The 24,317-nt window shown below is 38.0% G+C and overlaps 1 protein-coding gene across 5 annotated transcripts in view; it reads left to right on the forward strand.

Annotated features, from left to right (window-relative positions):
• Positions 1–24,317, forward strand: part of RhoGEF64C (Rho guanine nucleotide exchange factor at 64C) — a 516,396-nt gene that overhangs the window by 282,269 nt on the left and 209,810 nt on the right. The window contains exon 5 of one of the 5 annotated variants that reach the window (XM_073979768.1): positions 19,967–20,006. The exons of the other annotated variants lie outside the window; for them this stretch is intronic. The gene's annotated coding sequence lies outside the window, so the exon portion shown is untranslated. The remainder of the gene's footprint in view (positions 1–19,966; positions 20,007–24,317) is intronic. 5 annotated transcript variants of the gene reach the window in all.

Here is a 24,317-nt window from a genome sequence, read left to right on the forward strand (position 1 = left end):
TCTATGGAGACGGCGTTAATGTTGTCTATGGAGACGACTTAAATGTCGTCTATGTAGACGACTTTAATGTCGTCTATGGAGACGACTCTAATGTCGTCTATGGAAACGACTTTAATGTCGTCTATGGAGACGACTTTAATGTCGTCTATGGAAACGACTTTAATGTCGTCTATGGAGACGACTCTAATGTCGTCTATGGAAACGACTTTAATGTCGTCTATGGAGACGACTTTAATGTCGTCTATAGAGACGACTTACATGTCGTCTATGGAGACGACTTTAATGTCGTTTATGAAGACGACTTAAATGTCGTCTATGGAGACGGCGTTAATGTTGTCTATGGAGACGACTTAAATGTCGTCTATGTAGACGACTTTAATGTCGTCTATGGAGACGACTTAAATGTCGTCTATGTAGACGACTTAAATGTCGTCTATGTAGACGACTTTAATGTCGTCTATGGAGACGACTTAAATGTCGTCTATGTAGACGACTTTAATGTCGTCTATGGAGACGACTTAAATGTCGTCTATGTAGACGACTTTAATGTCGTCTATGGAGACGACTTAAATGTCGTCTATGTAGACGACTTTAATGTCGTCTATGGAGACGACTTAAATGTCGTCTATGTAGACGACTTTAATGTCGTCTATGGAGACGACTTAAATGTCGTCTATGTAGACGACTTTAATGTCGTCTATGGAGACGACTTTAATGTCGTCTATGGAGACGACTTAAATGTCGTCTATGGAGACGACTTTAATGTCGTCTATGGAGACGACTTTAATGTCGTCTATGGAGACGACTTTAATGTCGTCTATGGAGACGACTTTAATGTCGTCTATGGAGACGACTTTAATGTCGTCTATGGAGACGACTTTAATGTCGTCTATGGAGACGACTTTAATGTCGTCTATGGAGACGACTTTAATGTCGTCTATGGAGACGACTTTAATGTCGTCTATGGAGACGACTTTAATGTCGTCTATGGAGACGACTTTAATGTCGTCTATGGAGACGACTTTAATGTCGTCTATGGAGACGACTTTAATGTCGTCTATGGAGACGACTTTAATGTCGTCTATGGAGACGACTTTAATGTCGTCTATGGGGGCGACTTTAATTTAGTCTATGGAGACGACTTCAATGTCGTCTTTGCGGATGATTTTAATGTCGTCTGTGGAGCCTACTTTAACGTCGTCTTTGCGGACGACTTTAATGTCGTCTTTGAGGATGGCTTTAATGTCGTCGTTGCGGACGACTTTAATGTCACCTATAGATGCGACTTTAATGACGTCTGTGGAGACGACTTTAATGTCGTGTGTATAGCCTACTTTAACGTCATCTTTGCGGCCGACTTTAATGTCGTCTTTGCGGATGACTTTAATGTCGTCGTTGCGGATGAATTTAATGTCGTCTGTGGAGCCTACTTTAACGTCGTCTTTGCGGACGACTTTAATGTCGTCTTTGTGGATGACTTTAATGTCGTCGTTGCGGACGACTTTAATGTCACCTATAGATGCGACTTTAATGACGTCTGTGGAGACGACTTTAATGTCGTCTGTATAGCCTTCTTTAACGTCGTCTTTGCGGACGACTTTAATGTCGTCTTTGCGGATGAATTTAATGTCGTCTGTGGAGCCTACTTTAACGTCATCTTTGCGGACGACTTTAATGTCGTCTTTGCGGATGACTTTAATGTCGTCTGTATAGCCTACTTTAACGTCGTCTTTGCGGACGACTTTAATGTCGTCGTTGCGGATGAATTTAATGTCGTCGTTACGGATGAATTTAATGTCGTCTGTGGAGCCTACTTTAACGTCGTCTTTGCGGACGACTTTAATGTCGTCTTTGCAGATGACTTTCATGTCGTCGTTGCGGACGACTTTAATGTCACCTATAGATGCGACTTTAATGACGTCTGTGAAGACGACTTTAATGTCGTCTGTGTAGCCTACTTTAACATCGTCTTTGCGACTTTAATGTCTCCTATAGATGCGACTTTAATGTCGTCTATAGATGCGGCTTTAATGTAGCCTATGGAGACGACTTTAATGTCGTCTATGGATACGACTTTAATGTCGCCTATGGAGACGAATTTAATGTCGTCTATAGAGACGACTTTAATGTCGTCTGTGGACATGGCCCAACTTAAAAATACCTTCCGGTATTCTAAAAGAGTACTTTCTGTTCTTTTAGTCTTTTATAGGAAGACTTTCTGATCTTCCATAAGAAGAACTGCTTCCATGGGAAGACCTTCTGGTCTTCACAAGGAGAACAGCTTATACAAAAATATCTTTTAGTCTTCTATTACCTTCTGGTCTTCCATGAGAAGACGTGCGGGTCTTCTCTGAGAAGATATTCTGGTTTTTTTTAGAAGGTTTTTGGTCTTCTCTAAGAACACCTTCTGGCCTTTTATAAGTAAACCTTTTGGTCTTTTATAAGAAGATCTTCTCGTCTTTCTACCTTTATCTCGTCTTTTACCTTCTGTTCTTCTGTAAAAAGACCTTCCGGTCTTCAGCAGAAAGACTTACTGGTGTTTTATGAGAAGACCTTTTGGTCTTCTAAAAATTCCTTGTGGTCTTGTATAAGAGGGCCTTCTGGTCTTCTATCAGAATATCTTTTAATCTTCTATAAGAAGACTTTCTAGTCTTCAGAGAGAAGTTTATCTGGTCTTCTATCAGCAGACCGTCTGTTATCTATCAGAAGATCTTCTATCTTTTATCATAATACCTACTGCTCTTCTATAAAACTCCTTCTGGTCTTATATAAGTAGACCTTCTGGTCTTCTATGGGTATACCTTCTGATCTTTTATAGGAAGAAATTCTGGTCTTCTGTAAGATCTTCTTGTCCTCTATTTTACCAGCTTCTGATCTTCTATTAGAACGCCTTTTGGTGTTCTATGAGAAGACCTTATGATCTTCTACAGAAGACTATCGAAACTTCTATGAGGATACCTTCTGTTTTTCTATGGGAACCCTTGTCGTTGTCAATGGCAGGACAGTCAGGTCTTCTTCTATGAAATATCCTCTTGTCATCTGTAAGAACATCTTCTGGAGTTTTATGAGAATACATTCTGGTAATTTATAAGAAGACCACCTTGCCTTCAATGAAAAGACTTTCTGATCTTTTATGAGAAGACCTTCTGGTATTTTTCGATAAGATAGCGACCAAAAATAAGTGGTCGTAAAGTTCTACCATAGCTAGAGTGCTGTCAACTTTTATTTGAACTTTTTATTCATAATTTTATGCACTAATTTTAACAATTTTTGTCGGTATCTCAAAATCCTGATGGTCTTCATGGGAATTATCTTCTCGTCCTCTTTAAAAATCTTCCGGCCTTCTATAAGAATACCTTCTAATTGTCTATAAGAAGGCCTTTTGGTTTTATATTTTTTTATTGAGCATACTTTCTGATCTTCTGGTTATTTTCGTTTATATGGAGGTCGCAGAAATTGTGGCACATTTAATTTGCCAACAAAAATCTCAATTCCTGTCATCCCAAATTTCTGCTGCAAATATGCCATTCAAATGACGCAACACAACAGGACATAATGTCGTTTACAGACACAACCACATAAACATTTATTTTAATTTGTTTATTAAAAAACTTTTGTGCGCCTTGTTAATAATTACTAAAGTCTGTTCTTTGTAAATGCCATATAATTGTTTGACAATTAAATTATTTATGAAGTTGTTGTTGTCGGTGTTGGCGTTGTTTTTCGGCATTATTGTTGTTGTTGTCATCATAGCAATGAAAATGTAAACATAATTCATGTGGTGTCATATTTAAAGTTCAATGTGATATACTTTGTTAAAAATTGAAGGCATACGAAAGTATTAATTATGGCAAAGAAATTTAACAAAATTATTATTAATGGATAGAGTCGTGCGGCAGGGCACAATGGTGTAATAATATTTACACTACTATGTGTATATTTGTATATGATTACATTTACGTAGGCAAAGGATTTATTGAAGCGGAAATTTTGCTTAAGATCAATTAAAATATTTTGAGTTTGAGCTGTGATGTTGAACATTGAATATATAAATATATTGATGAGCATTACAGTTTAGAAATAGAGTGTCAAATCGGCCCGACACTTTGCACATTGTCAAATTTCTTAAAATTGAATTCATTTTAATTTTATTATTATTTATTTTAATCAATTATAATTAATTTAAGTCTATAATAAAATTAATACATATGTATTTAATGAAAGTTAATGTAATTATTTTCATCAAATTTAATTTAAGCCAGTTTAAATTAATTAACTAAACAAACGTTATTTAATTAATTTAATTTAATTAATAATATAAATTTAAAATGACTAATTTAATTTAATTGAATTTATTTTATTTAAATAATTAGTCTTTTATATCTTTCATTCCCTACGTCATCCAAATTTAATTTAAATCAACTTAATTAATTAATTTATTTATTTATTTATTTTACTTTAATTTAAATAAATACCATTAATTAAATTACTTAAATTTTATTGATTTAATTAAAACATATGTAATTTTTTAATAAGATTTAATTTAATATAATTCAAATTTAATTTAGTATAATTAAATCAAATTAATTGCATTCATTTAATTAAATTAATTAAATAAATTTAAAGTTAATTAATTTAATTTCTAACTTACTTATTGCTTAGTTGGCCGTCTACAAAACAAACTTAATACAAATTTGTTTTAATATAATTAAATCAAACTAATTACATTCATTTAATTAAATTATTAAATAAATATAAAGTTAATTAATTTAATTTCTAACTTGCTTATTACTTAGTTGGCCCTCTACAAAACCAATTTTTTCCTACAATTGTCCAATTTGGAAAATCGTGTTTTTCGATCTCGTCTTCCACTTGTTTACTCCATCGAAACCTTGACCTTCCAGTTCTGCGACCCGCATTTTTAGCGGGTTCATCATTGCTCCTTCTTATGACATGGCCTAGCCAACGCAATCGTTGTACCCCGATGCGTTTAACTATTCTACTGTTGTTGTATAGCAGATACAGCTCGCGGTTCATACGACGTCGATATTCACTGTCAATGTTGATTAGGTCACACGAAAAGCTGTCTCCTTGTCTAAAAACTCTTTTGGCACTTTACTGTTCGGAGAGGTTCTTTCATATTTTCCTATCATTTAATGTGATATTACAAAGCCGAATGAGCTTTGCGGATATACGAAATGCAGACATGGCTTGGAATACCTTTGAACGTAAGGGGCTGTCGAAGGCAAACTGCATCTCTTGGGTCCTTTCCAAGATTTGTCGCAGGGTAAATATCTGGTCAATTGTGGATTTGCCAGGTCTAAAGCCGCATTTGTATGGCCCAATTACTTTGTTGACCATAGGCTTTATTCCCTAGCACAATATCCCTGACACTATCTTACAAGCAATAGGGAGCCGACTTATGCCAAGATGAGGTGAAGACAGCATTCATATAATACCATCTTCTGGGATTGGATCTGTGGTATCGCCGTCTTCGCTTCTATCGGATACCAACAGATTGAAAAAATGCTCTTTTCATATCCGAATCACACTATCTGTATCAGTTACCAAATTATCTGTTGGGGTCTCTACAGGAGGTCGCGCCTGTACCAAAGCCATCAGGTTAATGTTTCACTCGTTGGTCGACTTTTCGGACTTCATTCTGGCTCCCGTACATCTCGATTCACTCACGCTCCCGCTTTTCCATTTCTCTCTTTTTCCTGTGGAAAAGATGTTTCTCCTCTCTCCTTTTCTTCCGATAGCTCCCTCGTGAGCTACGCGTTGCTATGCTGCATTTTTTCTCTTCGGTAGCAGCACGACACTCCCTGTCATACCATGGCTTCTTTGGTGCTGGCCTATGTTACTAACGTATGGATTTTGTGGCTTTTTGCATTTAGGGGGCAATACTTTCCCACTGTGCTGATATATTAGCGGGACGAGGAGTGCTTTGATTAAACAATAGAGCCAGTTTAGTGAAATATGCTGTAGCTATCTGTTGTGATTGCAGCTTATCGATGTCCAACTTCCGTGTTGTGTATGTTCGTACTTTATTTGCTACGTTAAATCGGGGTGCAACAAGGTTGTGGTCCTAGTCTATGTTTGCTCCTCGCAACGATCGTACATCCATCGATGTATATCTTCCGTCGATCACAATGAGATCAATTGGATTTCTTGTTTTCTGGTCTAGAGATAGCCTAACTGCTACCAACTACCACATTTCTTACAGCTGCGAAGTCTATTAGCCTCATACCGTTTCAATGTGGAGACTGAATTACCCGACTGTTGGGCCAAAGATATTTTCCTTTCCAAACGGTCATATGGTTTTTTCTCGTAAAATATATCTTTGGTTTGCTCGTCCTTGTCTTCGGTGGCGGCATGGGCGCAAATAAGACTGATATTGAAAATTCTTGATTTTATCAGAATTGCTGCAAGTCTGAAAAATGTTGCTTTTATCTGAATTGCGGCAAGTCTTTCATCCATCGGGATGAAGCTGGAGACCAGATGTTTCAAATCCGCAACAAAACTCATGCTTTATACCCTCAACATTTATGCTAACGAGTGTATATACACTTTCATACGGGCAAAATGTGCCTCATAGAAATAATAGTTTTAGGCCCCAAGAAAGTTTGGACGGATTCCGTTTCAGACAATTTGGAGTCGATTTAGCAATGTCCGTCTGTCTGGCTGGCTGGAGCGCACGATAACTCTCGAACGGATTAGTCAATTTGGTCCTAAATTTGGCTTTCTAAATATTTTGTCCAAACTCAGTTTAAGTTCGAAGATGGGCCATATCGGCTTACTACCTTAGGTTCCTCCTCAACAAAAATTCAAATTTTTTCGAAAAAAATATGCGCACGATAATTCTCTAAGGGACTTTGCCTATCGAAATATTTCACCCAGACATAGATAAAGTTCGAATATAGACTATATCGATTCATTCCTTCGGGTATCTCCCACACAACATTTCGGAAAAGTGCGGTTTACGATCTTCTCTTGAATCCTTTTGATTTTTGTTGTAACAATTAGTATTCGTTGCCCCCATTACGACAGTGCAATTTTTTCAGGGGCAAGTCCATACTTCCTGAGAGAATGGCCTGAAAGCTGTAAAAACCAGTTATGGCACCATGTGTTGAGGATGGAGCGAACGGTAACGGAGAAACTAATTCGATTCAAAATGTAACAGTCATAATATTTTGCGCAAACTTAAATCAAGTTCGAAGATGGACCATGTCGGTCCACTCCATTGGGTACCTCCACCACAACATTTCAAAATTTTTCGGCCAACCGACATTTTATTCATACTTTGCATATCGTAATATATCAACGAGACATAGATCCGGTTAGAATATGGACAGATTCAGTGTAGGACCTCCTTTCGAATCGTTTTGATTTTTTCTGCAACAGGTTGCACTCATTTTGTACTTGGTATGGGGGTATAAAACTTTTCCCCTGAAAGTTGTTGGCACAGGTCCACGTCTTCATATAGCCCCCATAGAACGGTAGCACCCCACAGAACGGTAGCTACCCACCGAAATGGTTGAAATTTGGCATTCAGTCTTCGTTGGTGGTATAAAGTTTCCCCCAGAAATTTGTCGGTACAGGTCCCCGCCTTCATATAGCCCCCATAGAACGGCACCTCCCGATTTTCGGGACCGAAATTCGTCATTATAGGTCAACGCGTTCATATAGCCCCCATAGAAAGGTACCTCAAGGTTCGATTTTTTAGCTCAAATTCCACCGAAGAGGCTGAAATTTGTTATTTAGTCTTCGTTGTGGGTATAAAACTTTCCACCTGAAATTTGTAGGTATTGGTCCACGCCTTCATATGGCCCCGAAAGAACTATTTTCGGTATTTTGAAGGTTTTGGCTTCAACATTGCACCGAAATGGCTGAAATTTGGTACTTAGTCTTCGTTGGAAGCATTAAACTTTTCCCCAGAAAAGGTAAAAACCTTTCCGACAGAATTTCGTCGTTATAGGTCGACGCCTTCATATAGCCCCCATAGAACGGTACCTGTAGGTTGAATATTTTACCCTCAATATTCCTCCGAAATGGCTGAAATTTGCTATTTAGTCTTCGTTGGGGGTATAAAACTTTCCACCTGAATATTATAGGTATGGGTCCACGCCTTCATATAGAGCCCATAGAACGGAACCTCTAAATTTTCGGTATTTTCAAGGTTATGTCCTCAATATTCCACCGAAATGGCAGAAATTTGGTATTAATTCTTCAATGGGGGTTATTAAACTTACCACTTTGCTGGTATAGGTCCACGTCTTCATATAGCCCCCATAGAACGGTAACTCTCGATTTTCGGTATTTTGAAGGTTGTGGCTTTAATATTCCACTGAAATGGCTGAAATTAGATATTCAGTCTTCTTTGGTGGTAAAGTTTCCCCCAGAAATTTGTCGGTACAGGTCCCCGCCTTCATATAGCCCCCATAGAATGGTACCTCCCGATTTTAGGTATTTTGAAGGTTGTAGTCCCAACAACCCACCGAAATGACGGAGGCAAAAACCTTTCGACTGAAATTCGTCGTTATGGGCACATGTTTCGATATAGCCCCCATAAAACGGTACTTCCCGATTTTCATAATTCTGAAGGTTGTGACGTCAATATCCCACCGAAATGACTGACATTTGTTATTTAATCTTCCATAGGGTTATAAAATATTCCTGAGGTGAATTATCAGTATAGGTCCACGTCTTTCTATGGCCCCCATAGAAGCGTACCTCCTGATTTTAGGTATTTTAAAGGTTTTAGCCACACTATCGAAATATCGGAAATTTGGTTTTAAGTCTTCTTTCCACCAGAAATTTGTCGATATAAATCGACGTTGTGATGTAACCCCCATAGAACGGTACCTCCCGAATTTCGATATTTCGAAGGTTATCCACATTGTTTTACCGAAAATTCTGAAATTTGGTATTTAGTCTTCTTCATAAACGAAAGGAAACTAATGGTTACATTTTACTTCAATACAACTCGTGGTGGAGGGTATAACAAGTTCGGCCCGGCTGAACTTAACACCGTTCTTACTTGTTATCGTTTTTATGTGTGAACGCGCAGCACATGTTAGCTCTCTACTTTTAACGGGTGTTAACGGCAGCTCCACAGGTCACACCACGGGGAGGTCAGCGTCCACATGAGATGAAAGTGAGACCAAGATAAGTCCTGTATTGGGATTCTCTAATTCATTTTTTGAGTTACCGACAAAAATCGGTAACTTAAAAACGAAAAATTATGAATGAAACTTTCAAATAACAAGTAAAAAAGTATCAGTCGGCTTGGCCGACAGAGATATACCCTCAGCCTGTGTATATTGAAACAATTTTTTCCCAAAAAACGTGTGTATTTAGAGGGTTTTAAAAATGTTGGGCGTATGAAACGACAAAAATGTTGATTAGGATTAAATAGCAAAAGTTTTGCGGAGGAAATACTTAAAGGAATGGATCTACATTGACCATTATGGAAGTGGATCTCCAGCCACTACATATGGTGCCATAGGGGGTTTTTACACCCTTCGGGCTGTTTGCTCAAGAAGTGTGAATTTGCCCCTGAAAAAAACTTTTACCTTCGTAATTGAGGCAGCGAATGCAAGTTGCTTCAACAAAAATCAAAGCGATTCGATAGCAGGTCCTAAACTGAAATTATCCGAAATTTTGTTTGGGAGGTACTGGATGAAATGGACAAATATAGTCCATATTTGAACCTGATCTATATCTGGTAGATATCTTAGGATGAGTAAAGTATGGACCAATTCGGCCACTCCCTTCAAAAGTTAGCGTACGAAAAATTTTTCCGAACATTTTCGAAATGTTGTGGGGGAGGTACCTGAAGGATTGGACCGATATGATTTATGTTCGAACTTAAACTATGTTTGGACAAAATATTACTAAGATCAAAAGGCAGATCCGTTCGAGACTTATCTTCCACTCCAACCACCTCACACGGTGCCATAGGGGTTTTGTGCAACTTTCAGGCTATTTTCTCCAGAAGTATGGACTTACCCCTGATGAAACTTGTACCGTCGTATGGGTGGCGGTGAATACAAGTTGTTGCATCAAAAATCAAAGCGATTCGAGAGCAGGTCCTAAACTGAACTTTTCCGAAATTTTGTGTGGGAGGTACCCGAAGGAGTGGACCGATTGAGTCCATATTGGAACCTAATCTAAGTCTGGTAGACATATCACGAGTTGCAAATTATGGACCAAATCGGTTGCTTTCTTCAAGAGTTATCGTACGTACAAATGTTCCGAACATTTTCGAACTTTTGTGTGGGAGGTACCGGAAGCAGTGGACCGATATAACCCATCTTCGAACTTAAACTAAGTTTGGACAAAATATTACGAAAGCCAAATTTTGGACCGAATCGGTTGATCCGTTCGAGAGTTATCGTGCGCTCCAGCCAGACAGACAGACACACAGACGGACGGACATTGCTCAATCGACTCCAAATTGTCTGAAACACATTTAGACTTGGGGTCTAAAACCATTATTTCGATGAGGCACATTTTGCGCGTATGAAAGTGTATATACCCTCGTTAGCATAAATGCTGAGGGTATAATGAAAGTGTATATACCCTCGTTAGCATAAATGCTGAGGGTATAAAAATTGACAACACTGTTGCTTTCGGTAGAACTTTACGACTACATCCTATTGGTAGTTAACTTACCGAATGATATCGTTAATTACCGAAATTATAAGCATTTTAATTTTACCGATTTTTGTCGGTAACTCCAAAAATGTGTCAGAGAATCGCACTACTCGGCTTTGCCATATTAAAACCAGTCAGGACCTTTGCTTGGTAACTTCTCACGCAAAATTAAATAAATTTACCCCCAGTTTTTGTAAAAATTTTTATTCTTCCCACACGAATTGTCAAATTTTGTAAATCGATTTACTCGCTTTAGCGCAAATTTAGAGCACTGATTTTTAAATGAGGAATCCTTAACGATATATGGAACGGGTATACGAAAAATTAGATGTGTATGTCATCTGGGGGCTGAGCTATGAATGCCTAAATTATTACGAATATAGACGAACGAACAAAAATAAGTTACAAAAACAGGGGGTTAAACTAAATTAATATAATTTAATTTATTTAATTTTGGGGGACGTAGTAGTAAATTTAATTTAATAAATAAATTAATTAAATTTAATTTATTTTATTAGCATATAAACGTATGTATGAATTAAAATATATTTATTTATCGTGCAATATTCTTTGTTTTCTAAATATTTAATTGTCTAAATGTGTGTATGTATGTATTCTTCATAAATGTTTGTCCATCAAAAAGTCAGTATTATGAAATATAAACATTTTGATGTCTATATTTCAAAACAAATATTTACCTTTACTCGTACATGTTCTACATTTAAGACCACCATATGTCACATATAATTTATTTGAAAATAATTGTTCATCTTCTTCTTCTTATTATTGTTTTAAATTATTCCTGTGAGAAAAAAAGCAAAACAATACAACAACAGCCCAGACAACCATTAACTTGAGTGAATTGTTGGCATTGTTAAAACAGTTCTCACCTGTCTTAACTTTATTAACTCTTAAAGAATGAAGATATTTCAGCTCAGCTTGCAATTAAAATTCAAAGAGGCTACTTGTTTAAATGACACAATTACAAGCAGATTGCATTCATTGTCTATCTTCTATATTTGGCTAAGCAACCAACCCTCAGGTCTCCCCTTGCTTTTCCTCTCCCTTTAACACGAGTGAGTGCTGCCAGTCTATGACTTGTAAGAATTTTTTATTTTATTTCTTCATCAAAATCATTTCAAATGAAAATTTCATTTTTAGCAAACGGATCACGTTTCTTGGGCAAAACATTGCAAACATAATTTCAGTAAATTATAACGCAACATACAAACGCCGCTATAAACGACAATCATAAACATTTCTCAAATGTTAGCAAGCAGCCGGCCGGCCGCCTTATGTTTGATGAAGATTGTAGAGATTGTTGTGGAAGGCGGCGGCGGCGGCGTTGTCATTGTTTTGGTTTTCTACAGATATTCAAAACAGGGGGAACAAATAACAACAAACTGAATTAAATATTCAATGAAGTTAAATTGCGTAATGTTCCAACACAGAACTCACTTGAATTGCCAATTGAAATCCAATTAGATGGCCGAAAGTGAAGAATGGAATTAATGGGCCTGGCGCTGACTCACATCATTCATGTGAGTCATATGTTTGTGATGAAAAGTGAAAAGAAATTTAAATGTGTGTTTTGGTGTTGTGAAAATAATGAATGAGAAGAATAAAGAACCATGGAACTACACGTAATGTCTTTGACCAACCTCAATGGACAATTTGAATAATGTCTGCACGTTTTTTGAACTGATTGTGGGTTCTCTAAGAACATGGTTAAAAATACGGACTCAACTTTTGGTGGTTCTCTTCACCTTATGTTTTAAACCTGTTGCCATTCTCCCTACTTATCCAATACTCCTTTTAATATTTGCTGTTGTTGTTTATATAATTCTCATGAATTTTATGAAATACAATCTATACTTTTAATGGTCAACTTTGGATAAATAACTTTTGTTTGCCATTTAAGCCATTTAATTGGTTACACACACACAAAGTTTGCTAAACGAAAGCTAATGTCTGTCTGTCTGTCTGCCTGCCTCTCTGTTGGCAATGACATGGTTCACGAGTTAAGCGTCAATCAGTAAATAAGATAAACTTCACAGTCCTTGTATTTGTTTTTGTTTTATGTGTTTCTACTTTTTTGTTTGTTATAAATCATTTTAGAGTTGTTGTCAGTTGTTTTTTTTTTGTCTCTCTCTTCCCAAAATTTATTAAAGACAAGTGTATAAACTATTATGACTCAGTGATTGAACTGTTTACAAAACCACAGCCAAAGAATGAAACAAATTAACTTTTATTCGAACAATTGGTTTATAAGAGGATTATCATTGAAACTTAATAAAGTAATTAACTTCAAACACATGATTCCATGAACGTTCGTTCGTACATATGTACTTGCATACATACGTAGATATTGGCAGACATCATCACCGTAATACTATAAACTGTGTAAGCTGTAAGCTTTTAGATGTGCCAATAATGATAATGTTTCTGTAAGAAATTAATTGCAATTTAATTGCCAACAAGTTCCGAACTAAAAGATGACAAATTAATAGCATTACGAATTGTGCAGAAGACTAGGGAAAAAGTTTACTAAATGCATATGTAGAAATATGACGATATTTATGGTAGAGTCAAAATAAATGATTCTTCAGTAAGGAGTTATGAGTGCCCTCTTTCATCCCAAGTGGACCCTAACCTTCCCGTGGTATCACCTGGGGAGCTGCCTTTAACACCCATTAAATGTAGCGAGCTAATATGTTCCGCGCTTTCACCATAACAACTATAGCAAGTAAGAACGGCGATAAGTTCGACCCAGTCCAACATGTTATACCCTCCACCACGAGTTGTATTGAAATAAAATGGAGGAATTAGTTTCCTAAATACCAAATTCCAGCAATTTCGGTATAACAATGTAGCTAACTTTCAAAATATCGAAAACTGGGAGGTACCGTTCTATGAGGGCTAGATAAAGGCGTGGACCAATACCGACAAATTTCATATGGAATGTTTTATACCCCAACGAAGACTAGACACCAAGTTCCAGTCATTTCGATGGGTTTTTGTGGCCATAACCTTCAAAATACCGAAAATCGAGAGGTACCGTTCTATGGGGGCTATACTAAGGCGTGGACCTGTACCGAAACATTTCTGGGGGAAAGTTTTATACCACCAACGAAGACTAAATACTAAATTCCAGCCATTTCAGAGGAAATAAATACCGCAAAATCTGGAGATACTGTTATATGGAGGCTATATGAAAGCGTGGACCTATACCAGCATATTTAAAGGTGAATGTTTGTTGTTGTTGCAGCTTCTACAAGTACATGCAAATCTTTATTTTAATGATTCGGCTCTGCATCCAGCTCCAAGTTCAGAAAGGACGCCACCTGAATAGGATTAGTCCAAAGAGAGAGAGAGAGAGGGAGAAGAGTTATGTCAGTCGGGTTGGCTGGGCAGTTAAACAGGTGCTGCGTAGTATCCGGACCGGTGCCACATGCTGGGCAGATATTCCGCGTGCCATCAATCCTGGCCCAGTAAGAATTGAGGCGGCTGCACCAACCAGATCTAAGTTGTGCCAACACGACTCTCACGACACGACTCTCTGCCACGGGTGGTGGATGATCTCGAGGACGATATTCACACTGTAGGCTGCCAGAGCCTCTGCAACCGCATCAGTATGAATATCCCTTAAACCTACCTGGTATGCACGTTGATCTAGAGGTTATCTTTTATATCTTTGGACCTCTCTCTCTCTAGATCTCAATAATCCTCCCTAACTCGCCTGGGGGATTCAGGCATATCCACCAGATGTTGATTTGGGTGGTCTTGCCTATACCATCCAAGCAAGTACTGCATCGTCAACATCCTGTTGCGACGACGCACAGGAAGGATCTTTGTCTCCTCATGTAAATGGTCCACTGCAGGCATGAGGTGACACCCTGTAGCTGTTCTCAGGGCATCATTCTGACAGATTTGATGTTTATCCGATTGCGTACCACTTACGTTAGCAAACCATACCGCTGGTGCCGCATAGCTTACAACAGACCGACCTATCACGTTGTATGTGGTCAACAAGGTTTCTTTATCCGCACCCCAAGTGCTGCCGGCTAGGGACTTGAGGACCTTGTTCCTGTTTCTCAGCTTATCGCAGATAACTGTAGTATGCTGAGACGACTTATACATGCTATCGAATGGGACCCCAAGAACTTTGGGTTTTGTTTGTGGTCGGAATAATTACACCGTCGACGTGCACATTCAGTGGGAGCTTCATTTGTGCCGTCCATGTGGTGAACAGTGTGGCTGTTGACTTAGTGGTGGATATTTTCATATTCCTCGCGTGGACAAACTCTACAAGATCAATGAGATAGGCATTTAGCCTGTCACAAACGTTACCGATATTGGAACCTGACGCCATGAGTGTACAATCATCCGCATACGTAATTAACTCAATGCCGTCGGGAGGGAGTGGAATTGCAGAGAGGTAGAGGTTAAACAGTTTCGGAGATATCACCCCTCCTTGGGGAACTCCCTGCTTCACTATACGGTGTTTGGACTTCCTGTTTCTGAATTCCACGTATGACTGGCGACCACACAAATAGTTGATGACCCAGCGTTTTAGCCAAGGCCGGATGGTAGTATTATCGATATCCTCGAACAGCCTGGCATGGCTGACCGTATCAAACGCTTTGGTCAGATCCAATGCTACTATCACTGTTCTGTGACATGGTTTGTCCTGGTTGAGTCCTCGTCCAATATATGTGGAAATGGCGTGCAGTGCTGTTGTGGTACTGTGCTGCTTCCGGAACCCGTGTTGATGAACTGCAACTGGATAACACGTTCTGATGCTGGGGAGGAGTAATGCCTCGAGTATCTTTGCTACTGGTGATAGAAGTGAAATCGGCCTGAACGACTCACCTTTACTGGCATCTTTGCCAGGTTTCATCAGCGGGACCACCCTGCCCATCTTCCAGGCATCTGGAACTATTAGGGTGGCTAGCGATAAGTTGAGGACCTTACTTAAATACTCGACTCCTGGGTCATCCAGCTGTTTTAGCATCACCATAGAAATTCCGTCAGGTCCAAGCGCTTTGGATGACTTTGCGCCTCGGATAAAATCTGCAACATCATCCATCGTTGTGTGGTGAATGTTGAATACCCCAAAACGAAGACTAAATACCAAGTTTCAGCCATTTCGATGAAATATTGAGGCCACAACCTTCAAAATACTGAAAATTGGGAGGTACCGTTCTATGGTTGCTATATAAAGGCGGTAACCTATACCTACATATTTAGAGGGGAAAGTTGAATACCCCCAAAGAAGACTAAATACCAAGTTTCAGTAATTTCGATGGGTTATTGTGGTCATAACCTTCAAAATACCGCTAAGCGGGAGCTACTGTTCTATGGGTGCTTTATGAAGGCATGAACCTATACCTACATATTAAGAGGGGGAAGTTGAATACCCCCCAACGAAGGCTATATTAAGGCATGGACCCTGTACCGAAACATTTGTGGGGAAAAGTTTTATACCAACAACAAAGACTAAATACTAAAGTTCAGGCCTTTCGGAGGAATATTAAGGCCACAACCTTCAAAATACCGAAAATCGAAAGGTACCGTATTATGGGGCCTATATGAAGACATGAAAACGTTTTATACCCCCAACGAAGGCTAAGTACCAAATTTTTCACTTCGATGTGATAATAAAGCCAAAACCTTCAAAATACCGAAAACCGGGTGGTACCGGTCTATGGGGGCTATAATTAACCATGGACCGATTTAGCCCCTTTGCAATACCAAACATGCTAGGAGTAATAGAAACTTCTATACCAAATTACAAAGCTATATCTTAACAAGTAAAAAAGTATCATGTATTTAGGGGGGTTTTCAAAATTTTGGCCGTATGCACCGATAATTATGGAAAGGATTAAAGCTCAAAAATTTGCGGGGATAACGACAGATAGGACTTTTCTTATCACACTAGCCTGCGAAAAACATAGCTATATTCAGTTCGAGCCCTCCAGCTACTACATATGGTGCCATAGGGGTTTTTTACAACTTTCGTGATGTTTTCTCAAGAAGTATGGACTTGCCCCTGAAAAAAACTTTTACTGCCGTAATTAAGGCAGCAAATGCAAATAGCTTCAACAAAAATCAAAGTGATTCGAGAGCAGGTCTTAAAGTGAGTTTATCCAAAATTTTGTGTGGGAGTTACCCCCGAAGGAGTGGACAAATATAGTCTATATTCGCACCTGACCTATATCTGGTAGATATTGTAGGATGTGTAAATTATGGACCAAATCGGTCACTCCCATTAAGAGTTATCGTGTGCACAATTTTTCTGATCATTTTTGATTTTTTGTGGAGGAGGTACCTGAAGGAGTGGACCGATATGACTTATCTTTGAACTTAAACTAAGTTTGTACAAAATATTACAAAGACCAAATAGTGGACCGAATCGGCAGATCCGTTCGAGAGTTATCTTGCGCTCCAACCACTACACACGGTGTCATGGGGCTTTTTTGTACCTTTCAGGATATTTTCTCAGGAAGTATGGACTTGCCCCTGATGAAGATTATACCGTTATATGGGGGGCAGTGAATGTAAGTTGCTACAACAAAATTCAAAGCGATTCGTGAACAGGTCCTAAACTGAACTTTTCCGAAATTTTGTGCGGAAAGTACCAGAAGGAATGGACCTATTGAGTCCATATTGGAACCTCATCTAAGTCTGGTAGAAATTTCACGATGTGCAAGGTATGCACCAAATCGGTTACTTCCTTCAAGAGTTATCGTGCGCACAAATTTTCCGAACATTTCCGAAGTTTTGACAAAATGTTGCGAAAGCCAAATTTGGACCAAATCGTGAGCACCAGCCAGACAGACAGACGGACGGACATTGCTAAATCAGACGGACATGGTTATATTGACTTAGAATTTTACCCTGATCACCGATAAATATTTCGTTGTTTTACAAACAGAATCACAAATTTAATTATACCCTCCATATTATGGTGGAAGGTATAATAAAATATTGATACACATGTAACTGGTAGATTTAAGTCAATTCATATGAAATTTGTCGATATAAGTCCACGCCTTCATATAGCCCCCATAGAACGGTACCACCCGATTTTCGGTATTTTGAAGGTAGTGGCCACAGCAACCCACCGAAATGGCTGAAATTTGGTATTTAGTCTTTGTTGGAGGTAAAAGCCTTTCTGACAGAAATTCGTCGGTACAGATCCACGTTTTGATATAGCCCCCATAGAACTGTACCTCCCGATTTTCGTAACTCTGAAGATTGTGACGTAATATCCCAACTAAAGACTGAAATTTGTTATTAGTCTTCCATGGAGTTATTAAATATTCCAGAAGAGAATTATCAGTATTGGTCCGCGGGTTCCTATATCCTCCATAGGAGCGTACCTCTTGATTTTCGGTATTTTGAAGGTTTTACCGAAATATCGGAAATTTGAGTCTAAAAACTTTCCGCCAGAAATTTGTAAGTATGGATCATTTCTGAAAGAAAGGGTGCTTCTATAGACACTTTCTGAAAGAACGGATGCTTCTATAGGCCCTTTCTCAAAGAAAGAGTGTTCCTAAAGACCCTTTCTTAAAGAAAGGGTGCTTTTATAGACTCTTTCTAAATGAGAAGGGTGCCTTTGTAGACAATTTCTGAAAGAAAGGATGCTTTTATAGAACTTTTCTGAAAGAAAGGATGCTTTTATAGAACTTTTCTGAAAGAATGGGTGCTTCTTAAGACCCTTCTGAAAGAAAGGATTCTTTTTATAGATCATTTATGAAAGAAAGTGTGCTTCTATAGACCCTTCTGAAAGAAAAAAGAAAGGGTGCTTTTATAGACTCTTTCTAAATGAGAAGGGTGCCTTTGTAGACAATTTCTGAAAGAAAGGATGCTTTTATAGAACTTTTCTGAAAGAATGGGAGCTTCTTAAGACCCTTCTGAAAGAAAGGATTCTTTTTATAGATCATTTATGAAAGAAAGGGTGCTTCTATAGACCCTTTCTAAACGAAAGGGTGCTTCTATAGACCCTTTCTGGAAAAAGTGTGCTTTTTAGACCCGTTTTCAAAGAAATGGTGCTTCTATTGGCACTTTCTGTAAGAGATGGTGCTATTCTAGACCCTTTTTGAAAGAAAGGATGCACCTATAGACTCGTTCTAAAAGAAAGGGTGCTTCTATAGACCCTTTCTGAAAAAAGTGTGCTTTTATAGACTCGTTCTAAAAGAAAGGGTGCTTCTATAGACCCTTTCTGAAAAAAGTGTGCTTTTATAGACCCTTTCTGAAAGAAAGGGAGCTTCTATAGACCCTTTCCGAGAGAAAGAGTGCTTCTATATACCCTTTTCCTAAAGAAAGGGAGTTTCTGTATACCCTTTCTGAAAGAAAATGTGCTTCTATAGACCCTCTCTGAAAGAAAGGGTGCTTCTATAGACCCTCTCTGAAAGAAAAGGTGCTTCTATAGACCCTTTCTGAAAAATATGGTGCTTTTTTAGACCCTTTCTGAAAGAAAGGGAGTTTCTATAGACCATTTCCGAGAGAAGGGAGTTTCTATAGACCATTTCCGAGAGAAAGGATGCTTCTAAAGACCCTTTTCCTAAAGAAAGGGTGCTTCTATAAACCATTTCTGAAAGAAAGCGTGCTTCTATAAATCCTTTCTGAATGAAAGGGTGCTTTCATAGATACTTTCAGAAAGAAAGAGTGCTTCTACAGGTGGTAAAAGCCTTTCTGACTGGAATTCGTCAGTACAGATCCAATAAAATGTACCTCCCGATTTTCGTAATTCTGAAGATTGTGACGTCAATATCCCACTGAAAGACTGAAATTTGTTATTTAGTCTTCCATGGGGTTATCAAATATTCCAGAAGGGAATTATTAGTATAGATCCGCGGGTTACTATATCCCCCACAGAAGCTTATCTATTAATTTTCGGTACAATTTTGAAGGTTTTACAGAAATATCGGAAATTTTGTATTTAGTCTTCTTTGAGTCTAAAAACTTTCCACTAGAAATTTGTACGCATAGATCGACGTTTTGATATATCCCCCGTGGAACGGTACCTCCCGATTTTCGATAATTCGAAGGTTAGCCACATAGTTTTACCGAACTTTTTGAAATTTGGTATTTTGTCGTCTTCATAAACTAAGTGAAACTAATTGTTCCATTTTACTTCAATACAACTCGTGGTGGAGGGTATAACAAGTTCGGCCAGGCCGAACTCAACGCCGTTCTTACATGTTAACAATATAATATTACTTTTGTTCTGTTCTTTTATTACTAAAAAGAACTATGATCCACGTTCAAATGTAAAGTTTTTGTTTTCTTTTTGTTTCAGGTAAGCTGCTTTTCTCAACAATTTCAAAGAAGCAGTTAAGGTAAGAGCCATTCTATTGGTACATTTCCAATATTTTCACATTTTTAATGGTTTATGGAACTTAAGATTCTCTTCAAACCATAACCAGTGCCAACCTATGTGAAAAATGTAGGAGAAAAATCATTTATGTCGCATAGATACATATATAAATTGTACAATATTATGTGAGGATTTTCTTTCAGAATTTCCTATTCCACCTAGCACGGTATGTTCTCTCATTATGTAGAATATAGATCCGAGAGAATTGTGCGATTTGCATTAAAATCACTTATTGCAGAAAATTCTATAAAATATTATCAAATTAATACAAAAGTGTACAACAATCTCCGCTAGCTCATCATAATGCATCATTATTGAAATTTATATTACATTTCCAATTTACAATATGTAAATGTCCAATTAACAATAAATCAATCTTTTAAATCGACAGCTAACATAAATATTACAAATTTGTCGAAGTAATATTTTTTGCAATAGTTTATTGATACAAAACAACATAAATTTCTATAGTGTATTATTATAAATATTACTAACAAGGTTTTAATGTATTTCACTATCACCCTTTCCACTCACTAAACTTTCTCACAACCAACCGAAGAATAATTGTGCAGGGTAATCATAAAAAAAACGTGCATGCAGATGTTCATATCAAAATCAATGATGCCTAATTATGCTACTGTCATCATAACAAGAAAAACAAATGTCTCATATGTCTGAGTAATGTTATTAGTGGGAAGGGGGGAATAATTTTCCCTGGCTAAATATCTTGATATTTGCATAAATGTATGTATGAAACATAGCTTGGTTGCTAGACATTAACCAGCCAACAATTGATTGTTGTTTTGTTTTTGCCATTTTAAGCCTTAAGTTATGGCTTAAAATGTTCACAACACAAATTTCACTTTCATCGAAAAGCCATATGGTTGTTGATGATGATGATGGCGGCGGCGTCGGTGATGGTGTCTGTTCAATGACTGCTGAACTTAAGAAAGTCCAGCAAGTTATTAGTTCCATGATGTCCAGTATCCATTAGTTACTCATTGGTGATGATAATGACGATGGCGCTGGTGTCATTGTCGTTGAAATTTTATAAGCCAAATGGTTGGCTGGCTAGCTGGCAAAACTAATATTAGCAACAATGAAAGTCCATTTTCAGTTGGATTTGTTTATAAGACACTATCGGCAAAGCCAATAAGAAAAATGTTACAACTTGATGCCTCATAACATCACTGGAATATATGATTCATATGCACCCTCAACTGCACTGTGGTGTGGATATTTTTGTTTCTGTTATCAAATATCTGTTGTTTCCATTTTGCGGTTGTAGGAGTATGTTAAGTCTATCAGCAATGTCTTAAATCATTATATCGCTCATTCACTCAAAGACTTCTAAAACTCGGTGAGTTACAGCTCATTTACCATTTACTACCAGTTTGACATAATTCAAAAAAATGTTTTTTGAGTTTATGAAACACAAAAACACTTCAAATCACGCTTGATGGTGCACAGAAATTTAGCAGTAATATTTGACTAGTTGTTTACAAAAGATGTTCCAAGTGGATATTTTAGATTTTGTGTAATAATCCTTTTAAGTTGGGAAGTCAAATTTCAATCACCAACTTAAAACGTTTTTTTTTTTTTTATCGAAACTGGATTTTTTGAAAAGTGTCACACTTATGTAAATAGGCGATCTGTTCCATTTATCCACAAGTAATTTGGAAATTCAATCGAACACCCTATAAAATATCTTTGTTCTTGATCAGTATAAAATTCTAAGTCGATATAAACATGACCGTCTGATCGTCCGTCCCATCGTTCGTCTTTTGAAATCAAGACACAGAAAGTGTCTTTACAGAAGCAACTTTCCTTTTAAACAGGACACCCTTTCTTTCAGAAGTGGTCTATAGAAGAACAATTTCTTTCAGAATTTTTTTAAAGAAGCGCGCTTCCTTTTAGAAATTGTCCATAGAAGCACCCTTTCTTTCGGAAAGGGTATATAGAAAATCCCTTTCTTTTAGAAAGAGTCTATAGAAAATACCTTTCTTTTAGAAAGAGTATATAGGTGCAACCATTCTTTCGGAAAGGGTCTATAGAAACTCCCTTTCTATTAGAATGAGTCTATAGGTGCACCCTTTCTTTCGGAAAGGGTCTATAGAAGCACCCTTTCTTTAGGAAAAGGGTCTCTAGAAGCATCCTTTCTCTCGGAAATGGTCTATGGAAACTCCTTTCTTTCAGAAAGGGTCTAACAAAGCACCATCATTTTCAGAAAGGGTCTATAGAAGCACACTTTCTTTCAGAGAGGGTCTATAGAAGCACATTTTCTTTCAGGAGGGGTCTATAGAAACTCCCTTTCTTTAGGAAAAGGGTCTATAGAAGCACTCTTTCTCTCGGAAAGGGTCTATAGAAGCTCCCTTTCTTTAGGAAAAGGGTCTATAGAAGCACTCTTTCTCTCGGAAAGGGTCTATAGAAGCACCCTTTCTTTCAGAGAGGGTCTATAGAAGCACCCTTTCTTTCAGAAAGGGTCTATAGAAGCACCCTTTCTTTCAGAAAGGGTCTATAGAAACTCCCTTTCTTTTAGAACGAGTCTATAGGTGCATCCTTTCTTTCAAAAAGGGTCTAGAAAAGCACCATCTCTTTCAGAAAGTGCCAATAGAAGCACCATTTCTTTGAAATCGGGTCTATAAAAGCACACTTTCTTTTAGAAAGGGTCTATAAAATCACCCTTTCTTTCAGAATGGGTCTATAAAATCACCCTTTCTTTCAGAATGGGTCTATAGAGGCACCCTTTCTTTTAGAAAGGGTCTATAGAATCTCCCTTTCTTTTAGAAAGGGTCTATAGAATCTCCCTTTCTTTTAGAAAGGGCATATAGAAGCACCCTTTCTTTCGGAAAGGGTCTATAGAAGCACCCTTTTTTAGGAAAGGGTCTGTAGAAGCACCCTTTTTTTAGGAAAGGTCTATAAAAGCACCCTTTCTTTAGGAAAGGGTCTATAAAAGGACCATTTTTTAGGAAAGGGTCTGTAGAAGCACTCTTCTACGGTCTATGCACCCTTTCTTTCGAAGAGGGTCTATAGGTGCATCCTTTCTTTCGAAGAGGGTCTATAGGTGCACCCTTTCTTTCGAAGAGGGTCTATAGGTGCACCCTTTCTTTCGGAAAGGGTCTATAGAAGCACCCTTTCTTTAAGAAAGTGTCTATAGAAGCACACTTTCTTTCGGAAAGGATCTATAGAAGCTCCCTTTCTTTTAGAAAGGGTCTATAGAAGCTTCCTTTCTTTCCAAAAGGGTCTACAAAAGCACCCTTGCTTTCAGAATGGGTCTATAGAAGCACTCTTCCTATCGGAAAGCGTCTATAGAAGCACCCTTTCTTTCGGAAAGGGTCTATAGAAGTACCCTTTCTTTATGAAAGGGTCTATAGAAGCACACTTTCTTTCGGAAAGGGTCTATAGAAGCTCCCCTTCTTTTAAAAAGGGTCTATATACATATGCACCTTTTCTTTCAGAAAGCGTCTATAGAAGCTTCCTTTCTTTCAGAAAGGGTCTGTTAAAGCACACGTGCTTTCAGAATGGGTCTATAGAAGCACTCTGCCTCTCGGAAAGCGTCTATAGAAGCACCCTTCCGTTCGGAAAGGGTCTATAGAAGTACCCTTTCTTTAAGAAAGGGTCTATAGAAGCACATTTTCTTTCGGAAAGTGTCTATGGAAGCTCTATACATGCACCTTTTCTTTCAGAAAGAGTCTACAGAAGCTCCCTTTCTTTCAGAAAGGGTCTATAGAAGCACCCATTCTTTCAGAAATGTTCTATTGAAGCACTCTTCCATAGCAGCTCCCTTCCTTTCCGAAAAGGTCTATAGAAGCAGCGATTCGTTCAGAAAGGGTCTGTAGGAGGACCGTCCTTTTGAAAAGTGTCTATGGAGGCACCCTTCTATTTACAAAGGGTCTACAGGATTACATTTCATTTTAGAAAGTGTCAAAAGAAGCACATATTCTTTCTGAAAGACAGGGCGCTTCTATAAACCTTTCTGAAAGAAAGGGTGCTTCTGTAGGCGCTTTAGGGTGCTTCTACAGACCCCTTAGTGTAATGTAGACGACATTTTTCGAGTATTTTAGCCGAGATAAAATTCTCTGTAAGGGGTGCCACGAGACACACGGTTAGGTTTGATATGAGAGAAGTATCCCCTTTCCCCTTCTGGGGGGATGGTTGTGTGGGATATTCAAATTCCTCGCAATCCAAATTTCCAACAACTCCACTGTATCACCTTACCAAATGCTATTCACTTGAATTTGTCACCCGTTTTCCAAGTGTCTCAAATTGTTGT

The sequence above is a fragment of the Musca autumnalis genome, unplaced genomic scaffold (genome assembly GCF_047663935.1).
Source record: "Musca autumnalis isolate F117 unplaced genomic scaffold, ASM4766393v1 scaffold_4, whole genome shotgun sequence".
NCBI lineage: Eukaryota > Metazoa > Arthropoda > Insecta > Diptera > Muscidae > Musca > Musca autumnalis.